This window comes from Oryx dammah, unplaced genomic scaffold (assembly GCF_014754425.2).
Source record: "Oryx dammah isolate SB20612 unplaced genomic scaffold, SCBI_Odam_1.1 HiC_scaffold_28, whole genome shotgun sequence".
In the NCBI taxonomy this organism is placed as follows: domain Eukaryota; kingdom Metazoa; phylum Chordata; class Mammalia; order Artiodactyla; family Bovidae; genus Oryx; species Oryx dammah.
Window position 1 is genome coordinate 113,568,120 of NW_024070212.1, and position 11,474 is coordinate 113,579,593.

The 11,474-nt window shown below is 49.2% G+C and overlaps 1 non-coding gene across 1 annotated transcript; it reads right to left on the reverse strand.

The window, feature by feature from the left end:
• Positions 1-9,240: 9,240 nt before the first annotated feature.
• Positions 9,241-9,313, reverse strand: TRNAE-UUC. The gene has a single exon. It is a non-coding gene; the product is annotated as a tRNA-Glu (tRNA).
• Between the last annotated feature and the right edge of the window lie 2,161 nt (positions 9,314-11,474).

An 11,474-nucleotide genomic window follows, 5' to 3' on the forward strand; every position in this document is an offset into this window, starting at 1 on the left:
CCTGCTGATGCGGAAGACAGCAGAGACTCGGGTTCGATCCCTGAGTCAGGAAGAGCCCCTGGAAGAGAGCTGGGCCGTCCACTCCAGCATTATCGCCTGGAGAACCCCATGCACAGAGGAGCCTGCTGGGCTACGGTTCACAGGGTCGCACAGAGCTGGACACGACTGAAGAGACGTGGCATGCACGCACGAGTGTGCGGAACACAAGACAGAGCAGAGGAGCGACCGGAACACGTTCTCAGTGGCTGCTGGATCTAAAAGCTGCTGAAGCTGAAAAACTATCATTCGGAGGATTGGGAGCCATTTCTGGGGTGGGATTTTTCTTTGGGAGGGATCACTTGATGCACCCTACAAGTTGGAAATAACCCAAATATCCGATTAATAGGAAATTGGCTGAAGGAATTATGGTACATTGATTCAGTGGAGTTCTACAGAGCTATGCAAATATGTCACGATAGGATAGTTCATGGCATGGAAATTTGTTTACAGTTTAGTGTGAAGTGAAAATCTGGTTTCAAAACTGAATGCATGCTGTGATCCAATATTTGTAAAAAAAAAAAAGAAAAAGAAAAAGAAAACTGTTTATATTTAAAGATTTGAAGGATGTATTTTATTTTACTCTGTTCACTCATCTGCATTATATTTTCTCTGTAATGAGCATCTATTTCTTTTATAAGAGAACACATAATAGATGTAGTTTATATGCAGTTTATATAAAAATATAAAAAGGGAGAGGATAGTTTTACAGTCAGCAAGGCCCAACTATAAAAGGACTAAATGAACCAATACATCCCAAACAAAGTCAATTAGGCAAAAACACTAACAGGGGCCTCCTGTTGAAAGGAGAAGAACTCTGGGCTCCGGACTGCAAACAGTGAAGACCCACAGGCAAAACCATCTGTCCTGCGAGAAGGAAGCCGAGGTCGCCCTGGCCAGTCGCCATGAAAAACCTGAATTGTTTCAGTAGCTCTGTGGCTTCCCTGGTGGCTCAGATCGTAAAGAATCTGCCCGCAGTGCAGAAGACAAGGGTTTGATCCCTGGGTGGGGAGGATCCCCTGGAGAAGGAAATGGCAACCCACTCCAGGATTCTTGCCTGGAGAACCCCATGGACAGAGGAGCCGGGCGGGCCACAGACCATGGGGTCACACAGAGCCGGACCCGACTGAGTGACTGACACACACTGGCTCTCTAGAGTCATTTCAGCGGATTGGCTCACGTGATTATGCAGGCTGAGAGGTCCTACTGTCTCTGTAAGCAGGGGACCCAGGGCAGCTGGTGGCCCAGCTCCAGTCTGAGTCCAAAGGCCTGAGAATCAGGAGAGCCTCTGACTTAAGTTCTAGTCCAGGGGAAGGAAAAGGCGGGAGCCCGGGACCAAACAGGCACAGAGGACAAATTATCCCTTCCCCTGCCCTCTTGTTCTGTTGGGTTGGCCTAAAGGTTTATTCAGGCTTTTCCATAAAATGCTACAGAAGACGGGAAAGAGCGTTTTGGTCAACCCAATATTTGGGTCCTCAATGGACTGGACGAGGCCCGCCCACGTTGGAAAGGGCCACTGGCTTCACTCAGTATTTTTTTTTTTTTACTTTATTTTACTTTAAAATACTGTATTGGTTTTGCCATACATAAACATGAATCCACCACGGGTGTACACGTGTTCCCCATCCTGAACCCCCCTCCCACCTCCCTCCCCATACCATCTCTCTGGGTCATCCCAGTGCACCAGCCCCAAGCATCCTGTATCCTGCATCGAACCTAGACTGGCGATTCATTTCTTACATGATAGTATACATGTTTCAACGCCATTCTCCAAAATCATCCCACCCTCTCTCTCTCCCACAGAGTCTAAAAGTCTGTTCTATACATCTGTGTCTCTTTTGCTGTCTTGCACACATTCCATCTTTCTAAATTCAGTATATATGTGTTAGTATGCTGTACTGGTGTTTTTCTTTCTGGCTTACTTCACTCTGTATAATTGGCTCCAGTTTCATCCAACTCATTAGAACTGATTCAAATGTATTCTTTTTAATGGCTGAGTAATACTCCATTGTGTATATGTGCCACAGCTCTCTTATCCATTCATCTGCTGATGGACATCTAGGTTGCTTCCGTGTCCTGGCTATTATAAACTGTGCTGTGATGAACATTGGGACACACATGTCTCTTTCAATTCTGGTTTCCTCGGGGTATATGCCCAGCAGTGGGATTGCTGGGTCATATGGCAGTTCTAGTTCCAGGTTTTTAAGGAATCTCCACACTGTTCTCCATAGTGGCTGTACTAGTTTGCATTCCCACCAACAGTGTAAGAGGGTTCCCTTTTCTGTGAACCCTCTCCAGCATTTTTTGTTTGTAGACTTTTGGATCGCAGCCATTCTGACTGGTGTTAGATGGTACCTCATTGCGGTCTTGATTTGCATTTCTCTGATAATGAGTGATGTTGAGCATCTTTTCGTGTGTTTGTTAGCCATCCGTATGTCTTCTTTGGAGAAATGTCTGTTTAGTTCTTTGATATGCCAATCTTGTCTGGACACACACTGACAGCCATACCTAGAAATAATGTTTGAGCAAGAACCTGAGGCCTCTGCGGCCCAGTCAAGCCGACACACCAGCTTAGCCATCCCAGCCCTCTGACTGTGTAAGGCGGCAGAGGTTTGAACCTGGGTATTTTCAGTGAGGTATAAGGCTATAGAGAAGTGTCGTAAGCATTGCAGAAAGGGGAATAAATGATGGCTCAGACGGGCTGGTCACCAGGGTGAGGTGGGGGCCCTGGCCTCCAGCGGAAGCAGGAGCACACCCAATGCGGAGGGAAGAGAGGAGCAAACGCCCCAAAGACAGAGGTGAAGCTGTGCCCAGGGCCAGAAACGCAAGGGAGGAGGGCTCATGGTGTCTTTGCTTTGAATATGAGTCAAAGTCATTTGCTGAGGGTTAGGAGAGATGGTTAGGGTTCAGAGTTTGAATACAGCCGCAAAAACTATAACAAAAATATCTGGTGTGGTTTGATGGGCGAGGAAGCTGACTAGGAGCACAAAGTTTATGGATGGCATCGAGAATCCGAGAATTTTAGAGGCACCTACAGAAGGGGAAGCTTTGTGCTTTGGGCATATCACATGTCTTACTGTTCTCTGATCTGTCACAAAGGGTTAAGGAGTGACATGGCCTGTCTTTCATTTACCCTTAATCCAAAAGAATCTATGACATAGAACCCTGTCATAGGCTACAAAGGCTTGTAGAATAAAGTCTCTGGTGCCAGAGACAATTAGATAAGAATATTTAATAAAAGACTTGATCAGCTTGGGCATCAGTGATGTTGGTGGGGAGAAGACTTCTTGTTGTAGTAACCAGACAGGGGCAGGTGGCTTTTGAGTTGAGTCTTAAGGAATGGGCAGAGTTTTGGTAGGTAGAAAAGTTCCCTCCCAGATGGAGAGAAGAGAGTGAGCAAAGGGATATGGAGAGACTACCAGGTATGTGGGCTCGGCCAGCAGCAGTGGACGTGATGACAAGGTCATGGGTCAGCATACAAGGTCTTCAATGCCACTTGATGCCCAACCCTTCAATGTATGTTAGAGTCGGCTTACGAAATGACCAGGGTTGCATTTTAGGAAGATGAATTTGGTGCGGTTTATAGAAAGGGGAGGAAGGGGTGGCCTAGAAATAGGTTGAAGGCCCCAGTGTCACAGACATCTAAGAAGAGTCACTAATGAGTGGCAAAACAATGAGATTAAACCGTCCATGTGATTATGCATAGGAACTCCTAATTTTAAATCCAGCACCCTAATGAAGCATAAATTATTTTGCCATTCAAATGTATTCTGGCTTGAAGCTCCCTCTCCGTTGGTGGTGAGAGGGGAGGAGGGAGGCGGGGAAGCAACCGCAAGTCAACAGTCAGCGTTAGCTGTCGTTTCTACTCAAGAGTAGGAGTGGAGAAGGCAATGGCAGCCCACTCCAGTGCTCTTTCCTGGAAAATCCCATGGACAGGGGAGCCTGGTGGGCTGCCGTCTATGGGGTCGCACAGAGTCAGACACGACTGACATGACTTACCTGCAGCAGCAGCAGCTACTCAAGAAGAGCAGGCCGTTCCTTGGGTCTCCCGCGCCCGCATTTGCCACCCTGGAGCTCGCCGGTGCTGGGCGCGGACTGTGTTCTCCGGCAGTGATGGCTTCTTGCTTTGGTGTCTTCAGCCCTCCCCAGGGTCCAGCTGGAGTAGAGTCCAGAAGGGTTTGGTGACCTCCGAGTCTAGATAGTGGAGAAGCTCAGAATCACTGGGAAGAATTTCCAGGCGCCTAGCAAAGTCATCCAGGACACTCAGGGAGGTGGATGTCCACGTATGACCTGGCAGACAACGTGAGCGGCGGCGTTGAGCCTCTGTGGGGGGTTCAGACCATCCTGAGGGGAAAGTTGGGAGGAGTCCAGAGAGAGACACAGAAAACAGGGGATGTTGGTTACACACAGACACGGCCGAGCAGCTCGGGTGTGTGAGAACACGTGGCTCTGCAGCGCTGTCGTCTCCCTGCAGACGGATGGGCCGTGGGGCGGACCCATAAGCCCTGGTCATGCCATCGCCTTGTCTGCCCTGGCAGCAGATGGCATCATCACTTGGGGGGAAGAACGTGTGCCTGGGAAGAAGGAGAGAGGGAGGGCTCACTCTCCCGGGACCTCGCCAGATGGCCTGGGGTTACCGGGACCCCACCACCCATCCCTGAGGGCAACTCTCCCTGAGTGGGGGTCCATTGCCCCGAGTTTGGGGCCACCCACCTGTGTGGTCAGGTGAAACAGAGACTTCTCACATTGGACAAGTCTGTGTTTTGTGTCTTTTCTCTTCCCTGACACCATTGGTGGGTGGAGAGTGGAGACAGTAAAACCACCTAATCTCGCCTCTCTAGGCTTTGTATGATGGTCTATAAGGCTTTAGAAGACAACTAGTTACACATCTAGGCTCTGGGTCAAAGATGAGGGTCAGCAAACAAGGAGGGAAGGGAGATATCTGAGCACAGAGCATCCCAGGCTAACAGAAGAGCAAGTGAAAAGCCCCCGAGTGAAGAATACGTGAGGTGTGTCTGGAAAGAGCCAGGCTGCCACCAGGCTGGAGAAGAACCGGGTGCAGACTGGGGCTAAGTCATACAAGGACCTAATGGTCATTGTCAGGACGCTGGATCTTCTGCTCAGGGAGGTGAGAGGTTATTGGAGCAGAGGGATGACCAACCTGCCTGAGTTGCGGTGCTCAGGGCAGGCTGCAGGAGACAAGGGTGGAACCAGAAAGCTATCACAGCAGTTCAGGTGAGCACTGATGCCTTGGTCCAGGGCAGTAGCCATGGATGAGATGAGAGGAAGGTGGAATCTGGGTATATTTTGAAGACAGAAGAGTCAGGATTTCCTGATGGCCAGGGAGAGGAAGAGGGAGCCAAGGATGACTTGACTTTGGAGGCTGAGCGATGAAAGGATTCATTCCCAGGCTCTGAGCTGGGGGAGACCTGGGGAGAAACAGGTTTTGGGGGAGGGGAAATCAGAATTTGATTTTGGACTTGTTAAATTTGAGTTGCATTTACAAGGAGGATGTTGAGTTGGCAGGTGGAGACACATCCGCCCTCTTTAGCCTGAGAGAAAGATCCAGGCAAGAGACAGGTAAGCAGGAGTCCTCAGCACTGGAAGATATTTGGGGCCTTCAGGTGGGATATTATCCAGGGAGAGAATGATAACAGGGAAGAGAAGGCAAGGACTGGGCATCCGGGGCAAGAAGACAGGGAGGGAAACAGGAAGACGAGCTTGACTGGAGGGAAAGGTGCCTTGAGGAGTCCTGGGGGGAGGAGATGAGCCTGGGGGTGGAGCATGAGCTGAGAAGTCAGCCTTGATCTAGCGCATTCCACCTTTGGGGCACTTTGGTACCTGGAAGCTGGCAATGAGCACACAGCCATTCTTTAAACAGATTTAAAGAATGTAAATGGATTTAAATGGTAAAGCGGATTCTTTACCAGCTGAGCCGCAAGGGAAGCCCACAAAGCCCACAAAGCCCACAAAGTTTGCTAAATCAGCACTGGAGTGAATTGCAAAAGGTGTTGCCAGGTAACCAGGTTTCCATCTGGGGATTCACATAGAACTAGGGAACAAGAATCGGTCAAGCTCCCATGAAAGAGGAAACTGCCCTCCAGGAGATTTTTTTTTTAACTCAACTTTTCTTTAGGTATAATTAAGTTTTTAAAAATAGTTTATACATTTATTTTTGGCTCTGCTGGGTCTTTGTCGCTGCGTGGGCTTTGCTCTAGTGGCGGTGCATGGTCTTCTCATTGCTGCGGCTTCTCCTGTTGCAGGTACGGGCTCTAGGGTGCGTGGGCTCAGGAGTTGCGGCTCTCGGGCTCTAGAGCACAGGCTCAGTAGTTGAGGGGCACAGGCTTAGTTCCTCTGCAGCACGTGGGATCTTCCCAGACCAGGGGTCGAACCCGTGTCCCCTGCATTGGCAGGTGGATTCCTTATCACTGAGCCACCAGGGAAGTCCCTATCACTGTTTTGACAGATGTATTCAGTCATGTCCCTGCACCACAACTGAGACGTAGAACGTTTTCACTTCCCCCCAAATATGAGTTAAAAATTAATTTTTAATTTAAAAACAAACAAACAAAAACTTCCTTACCAGCCCCGACCCGCTGCTGCAGCCTAGCTTTGCATGATGTACTGGCAACCTGGTGTAGCTTAAAGACCATGGAGTCTGAAACCTGCTTGAAGACAGCTTGGCAGCTCACAACAGTTCTGCGTCTAAATAAGGCGGAAGCAAGCGGCTCGTTTCATCATCTAAAGCTCACACGGAGTGCCTCGCTTCCCAGGTCTGGCTCAGGACAGCCCCCCAAGGGGAGTCCCAAGAGGTCGACCGCCTTGGTCAATGGCCAGGCCTGTCCCCTTTGAACTGCACACACTTTGGGCCACAAACTTAAAGGGAGGTGTGTGTGTGTCGGGGCTGAGGGGGTGGTAAGGCTGCCCTTCGGCCCCCACCGGACTCGGGGTGAAGTTGGAAGCCCTCCCCTGGACAAAAGAGAGAGTTAGGGCTCCTTGACCAGTACGGGCCACCCCAGGGGAGCTGGTGGAGGCTGTCAAAGGGATGCTGAGAGACCAGCTCACAGCTCCTCCATCCATTCCCTGGCGGGAGGAGGACCAGCGGAGGGGAGAGGGGTGGAGAGGTGACATTTCCGCACTGGCCACTCACAGAACTGCCCACAGGGGCTTTCTCTCCGGGAACGCACCCCACCCCCTCCGCCGCCCCGCGCCCCCAGCAAATGGCTGCTGAGCCCAGGCCGCCCAGCAGGGGGCAGCAGCTGACTCACAGCCTGGTCCACTCCCTCCGGGGCTCAGAGCCCTTGGAGCTGAGCAGATAGGATAGACTCCTGAGATGGTGATGGGTCACTGCCCACAGCACACTCTATGTCATTTGTGAAGGAAGAGCTGAGACCACCGAGAGCTGGGGTTTACATTCAGAACCCTTGAGCTTGGGCAGAACCCTTGCCGTCTCAGTGTTTGCAGCTGGTCTGGGTCGCACCTTCCAGCAGTGTGCCTTGGGAGTTCGTTGATTTTTCTGGGCCTCAGTCGTCTCGTCCGTCAGATGGGAGGAGCACAGCATTGATACGTGAACAGTGTGAGTGTGGCAGGGACGCAGTCAGTGTTCCTGTTGTGATTATGTGACGGTCGTCCGGTGAGGTGTCAATGTGGCACGCCAAGGGCACGGTATCAAGACCCTGTGACCATGGGCATGGCCTCCGTGAGGGCAGGACTTTCTCCCCCTGCAGAGGACGATGGATCTATTTGCTGACAGCTCACATAGGGGCTGCCCAGGTGGCTCCGTGGTAAAGAATCCGCCTCCAATGCAGGAGACTCAGGTTCAATCACTGGGTTGGAAAGATCCTCTGGAGGAGGAAATGGCAACCCACTCCAGTGTTTCTTGACTGGTGGGAGACAGTCCATGGGGTTGCAATGAGTCAGACATGACTGAGCTTGCGTGCTCGTGCCTGACACAGGTGAGAAGTCAGGTGTTTCCTCCCAGGGGTCTTTGACTGTAATAAAGACCCTCGCTGGGGGTCTACGTGGTGTGATAAAAGAAGCAGAAAAAGCCCAAATCTGGATGGAGGTCAGAGGGCAGTGTCCCAGGTCTGTCCTTTCCTGCTGTGTTGTGTGGTCTCTTTCCCCAGCTGGGCTTGGATTAAACCATCTTCAGGGTCCATTCCTGCTTGGAAGCCTTTGATATCTGAACCAAGTTAATGCTTAGAATCCCCCAAGGCTAAGTCCATCAAGCATGGGGAAGATAAGGAAAAGTTAATCAAATCTCTCATCTGCCAACAAGACCTGAATTTCCATTAAATTCCCACTCTAAAGCCGATTTTTCCTGCTGCTTCGAAGGGCAGAGGAGGGTTGCCAGTGGGTCTAATCAAGCCGGCCCCAGCTGCTGGCAAACAGGAGAGCAGTCTCGGCTTCCTAAGGTAATGAGAACCGGTTGCCAGGTTGTTACACTTTATTCTTTCCTGGAGGTTTGGGGAATCAAAACCAGGCTGCTTCTGAGCAGACCTGGACAGTCACCTGGAAAATGAGATCAATGTGAGTCTGCAAGTAAAGAAACCACCTTTTCTTTTCTAAAAAATCGTGGGAATATATCAGTTCAGTTCAGTTCAGTCGCTCAGTCGTGTCCAACTCTGTGCCCCCATGGACTGCAGAATGCCAGGCCTCCCTGTCCATCACTAACTCCCAGAGCTTGCTCAAATTCATGTCCATCGAGTCAGTGATGCCATCCAACCATCTCATCCTCTGTCGTCCCCTTCTCTTCCCACCTTCAATCTTGCCCACCATCAGGGTCTCTCCCAATGAGTCAGTTCTTCACATCAGTGACCAAAGTATTGGAGTTTCAGCTTCAGCATCAGTCCTTCCAATGAATATTCAGGACTGATTTCCTTTAGGATGGACTGGCTGGATCTCCTCGCAGTCCAAGGGACTCTCAATAATCTTTTTTCAACACCACAGTTCAAAAGCATCAGTTCTTCAGCGTTCAGCCTTCTTTATGGTCCAACTCTCACATCCATACATGACTACTGGAAAAACCATAGCTTTGACTAGACATACCTTTGTTGGCAAAGTAATGTCTCTGCTTTTTAATATCTTGTCTAGGTTGGTCATAACTTTTCTTCCAAGGAGCAAGCATCTTTTAATTTCATGCCTGCAATCACCATCTGCAGTGATTTTGGAGACCCCCCCAAAAATAAATAAGTGAGATCCTAGTTCCCTGACCAGGGATTGATCCTGGGCCCAGAGCAGTGAAAGCACTAAGTCCTAACCACTGGACCACCAGGGAATTCTGTGAGAATATATACACAACATGAAATCTGCCATTTTAACCATTTCTAAACATGTAGTTTGTGAAGAGTCGGCCACGACTGAGTGACTAACACACACACAGACGTGTAGTTCAGCGGCTTCAAGGACGTGCACATCATTGGGCAACCATCACCACCATCCTCTCGAGGGCATTTTTCCTCTTCCCAAACCGAAGCTCTGTCCCCATCAAACGCCAGCCTCCCATGCTCCTTCCCCCAGCCCTAGGCTCCTACTTGCTGCCTCTGGCTTTGACTCCTCTAGGGACCTCACACAAGTGGGATCATGCACGATTTGTCCTTTGATGACGGACTTGCTTCACTTACCTTAGCGTCTTCAAGCTTCACGTGTGTTGCGGCCTCTGTCAGGATCCCCTTCCTTTTAAAACCTGAATTGTGTATGGACTGCATTTTGTTTATCCCTTTATCCACCGCTGGGCACTTGGGTGGTTGCCACCTCTGCGGCTGCTGTGAAGAGTGAGGCTAAGGATGAGGGTGCCATGCCACGAGCTGCCCCATGACCTGCGTTCACTGTGGGCCCCCTACCCCTGCTCAGAGGGGCTTCAGGAGTTCCTGCTCCCAGCCCTGGGGTTTCTCTCAAAGAAAGCGATGCCAATCTGTTTCCTTTCTGGAATGCCCAGGCACTGTCCAGAATGCTGCAACACAGAGCAGAGAGAAAATGATTGTGGCCTGGAAAATGGTAAGCCAGGGCTCCCTAATGTCCATTTTCCACCAAAATAGAGTCTTAACATACTGCTCACAGCACCAGGTGCTAGAATCAGCACTGGGTGTTAGAATGTGGTTGAAATTCTGATGGAGCCTCTAGGATGTGTTAGCCCAATTATGAACACACACACCCTCACACCCCCTCACCCCCAATAAGAACAAATGCTAACTTGTCGAAGAGCATCGTACAGAAATATTCTTCTGGAGCCTTCTGAAATCTTGCAGGAACCACTGAGGCTCTGGCTTCCACCTTCGGAATGCTCTTCTCGAAAATGACTGTTTAATAAGTTCAGCCGCTTTTCATGGACGTTTCTGCAGGTCTTTCCATGAATGTTCGAGGATGCATGTCTCCTTTTTTTTTTTCTGGCAGGGATACAAACAAGAGATGGGAAGAGTGAACTTCGACATTCTAGGAACCAGTGAACTAAAATGGACTGAAATGGGTGAATTTAACTCAGATGACCATTATATCTTCTACTGCGGGCAGGAATCCCTCAAAAGAAATGGAGTAGCCATCATGGTCAACAAAAGAGTCTGAAATGCAGTACTTGGATGCAATCTCAAAAACAACAGAATGATCTCTGTTCGTCTCCAAGGCAAACCATTCAATATCACAGTAATCCAAGTCTATGCCCCAACCAGTAACGCTGAAGAAGCTGACGTTGAACGGTTCTATGAAGACCTACAAGACCTTTTAGAAGTAACACCCAAAAAAGATGTCCTTTTCATTATAGGGGACAGGAATGCAAAAGTAGAAAGTCAAGAAATACCTGGAGTAACAGGCAAATTTGGCCTTGGAATGCGGAATGAAGCAGGGCAAAGACTAACAGAGTTTTGCCAAGAAAATGCATTGGTCATAGCAAACACCTTCTTCCAACAACATAAGAGAAGACTCTACACAAGGACATCACCAGATGGTCAACACCAAAATCAGATTGATTATATTCTTTGCAGCCAAAGATGGAGAAGCTCTATACAGTCAGCAAAAACAAGACCAGGAGCTGACTATGGCTCAGATCATGAACTCCTTATTACCAAATTCAGTCTTAAATTGAAGAAAGTAGGGAAAACCACTAGACCATTCAGGTATGACCTAAATCAAATCCCTTAGGATTATACAATGGAAGTGAGAAATAGATTTAAAGGCCTAGATCTGATAGATAGAATGCCTGATGAACTATGGAATGAGGTTCGTGATATTGTACAGGAGACAGGGATCAAGACCATCCCCATGGAAAAGAAATGCAAAAAAGCAAAATGGCTGTCTGGGGAGGCCTTACAAATAGCTGTGAAAAGAAGAGAGGCGAAAAGCAAAGGAGAAAAGGAAAGATAGAAGCATCTGAATGCAGAGTTCCAGAGAATAGCAAGAAGAGATAAGAAAGCCTTCTTCAGTGATCAATGCAAAGAAATAGAGGA